Below are 2,551 nucleotides of genomic sequence, written 5' to 3' on the forward strand. Positions count from 1 at the left end.
TTGGGTGACAGGACACTAAAAACCCAGACACCAGAACTCTACAATTCATCCACAATTCATCCAGACATCAGAACTATACAATTCATCCATGTAGCCAAAAACAGCTTGTACAACTAAATCTATCTGAATATACATGTAAAAAATAAAGTAAAAAAAAAAGAAAGAAAAGGGTGTCCTTTTCCTACTGTGTGTTTTTGTCAACTTTGTCAAATATATTTATTTTCTTAGTGCCTTTTGCATGTACCGACCCTAAATCTTACATCTAAGCACCAAGCCCGACCCTGAGCTTGAAGAGCAGGACAAGCAACTGACGACAGATGCTGCCCGCATTGGTGCTAACGCAGCGCAGAAGCAGATCCAGGGCTTGAACAAAATGCGCTCAAGTCTTCTGGAGGAAATCAGCAAAGAGGAGCGAGAATGAGAGAGTGGTCTCCAGCCGGACAAGCACCTTAACCCTGCGGACACCAATGCCTTGGTGGCAGCCGCTGCCTTTAGGAGGGGCTGTCTAATTGGCCACCTTCAGGGAGCAGTGGTCCTGGCCAGCCAGGAGCTGGGGCGAGCCTCGCAGGAAGCTCAGGGTTACAGCAGGCGCAGATGGCGGGAGCCCCAAGCCAGCAGCAGCCAACGCTCAGTGGGTGCAGACGGCTCACACAGGTCAACCAGGGAAGATGCCAAGTGGAATAAAAACCACCATGGAGTCGGCCCCAATGCATCCCTAGCAGCGGTGAGAGTGGCCGGTGACCTCCACTCCCAGGTGCTCTTTGCAGAGTTGAGCAGTGCAATTACCTTTGTTCAAGGCCCACCTACATGGGCACGATGAAAAGGACACGGGCTTCCAGCAACAGACAAATCCCGGCTCTACCACGGACTAGCCGTGCGACCTTGAGCAAGTGACCTAATTTTTCTGAGCCTGTTTTCTCACTTGTAAATGGCAGCACTACCTACCTCGTAGAGTTGTGCGGATTGAAATGAGAAAACGAATGTAAAGCATTTGGCACCGTATATGAAATCATGGGTATTAAGTACATACACACGTAACCTAAACATCTGTACACCCATAATTTGCTGAAATAAAAAAAATAAACAAACAAACAAAAAAAATACATGATAGTTTCTACAGCCAAAAAAAAGAACTTAAACCAGTCTTAAACCTGTGGTGCTTACTCAGTGTTTCACAGCCACCATCTCATTTAATCCATAAAATAACTTTGCGAGGCAGGGATCGTTACCATTAGGTTGCAGAGAAAGGCAGAAAGATTTGCCCAAGATCACAGAGTTGATAAGTAATGGAGCTAGAACTTGAATCCAGATCTTCTGAGTAAAGGTCTCTATGATGTTAATGCTTTTTCACTTTCCCTACTTCTGAATGTTCTCGGGAGAACTATTTGAGAATATGTACGAGAGGTGTCCTACACACCCCTATCAGATAATATATGTTAATCGGCCAGAGTGATGCGAAAAAAAAATCCTTTCCTAAAAGCAAGTACATTTCAAAGTACAGGGAAAAAAAAAAAAAGAAAGAAACATGACGATATGCTTCATCTTTTGCAAGCGTCTTTTGTTGGCAGCTCTGAGGAGGCATGTGACAAATTAGTTTGCAGAGTTCTCATGGAGATTTGGGAACCCAAAAAAGGTAGGGGAGAAAATAAACTAGGCAGACAACCAAACTTTTCATATTTTATGTTTTCATTTTTTTAATATAATGTTTTCATGCACACTCAAATTCGAACACTGATAAATCATTTTAAAACCCAATAGCAATGTTATTAAATTATGAAAAAACATAGTTGATGGGGATATGCAGATAATTACTACGATTTTTTTTTTTTTTTTTTTGCAGATAATTACTACGATTTTTTTTTTTTTTTTTTTTTTTTTTTTTTTTTTGCCCTAATCCACCGTCAATAACTTATTCCAGTGGTATAAGCTGACATTTACTTTCTTACCTTTTTTAAACTCCTGGGTTTCGGCTGAAGTTCAGTTTCCAGGAAATCTCTCCCCGTTTGGGGTCACTGTGTACCACGGCCTCAAATTCCTCCCAAGTCCCTAGCCCGTGTACACAACCACACAACTCCCTGTCTGTTCGGGCTGGTTTAGTGGACAGTGCCCCATGTGACAAAATTACATCCCTCCGAAAGTAGCCTGAAGGAGAGGGAACAGATCCTACCCGCTCATGGATGGGGCTGAAAGTAGGAAACCCCGGGAGCTAGCTGGCCGTGATCACAAGCTTTGCCTGCAGGCTCAGAGTTTCACATTTCGGTCTCTGGTATCTGTCATGCTCCTTTTTCAAGACTGCTGAGATACAGAAAATATAAAACCGAGTCCTTATCCAGGAAGGCAGCCCTGCTGCTTTTTAAAGTTTAAACAGAGAGGCATATGATCAGGATACTATAATAATCATTTCTTGAGGGGGAAAAAAGTAAGGAAGTTGTTGATCGAGTATAAGAACCTCGACAGGCCTAAAAGGACTGAAGGAATAAAATTTACTAGTAAATAAAGCTATACTGAGATTCACTTTTGGTTAATGAAACCGACAGGTTTGACTGTATTT

General features: G+C 42.5%; 1 pseudogene; it reads left to right on the forward strand.

Annotated features, from left to right (window-relative positions):
- Positions 1–262: 262 nt before the first annotated feature.
- Positions 263–728, forward strand: LOC105812641 (annotated as a pseudogene).
- Positions 729–2,551: the final 1,823 nt, after the last annotated feature.

Source organism: Propithecus coquereli, unplaced genomic scaffold, assembly GCF_000956105.1.
Source record: "Propithecus coquereli isolate 6110/MARCELLA unplaced genomic scaffold, Pcoq_1.0 Scaffold26, whole genome shotgun sequence".
In the NCBI taxonomy this organism is placed as follows: domain Eukaryota; kingdom Metazoa; phylum Chordata; class Mammalia; order Primates; family Indriidae; genus Propithecus; species Propithecus coquereli.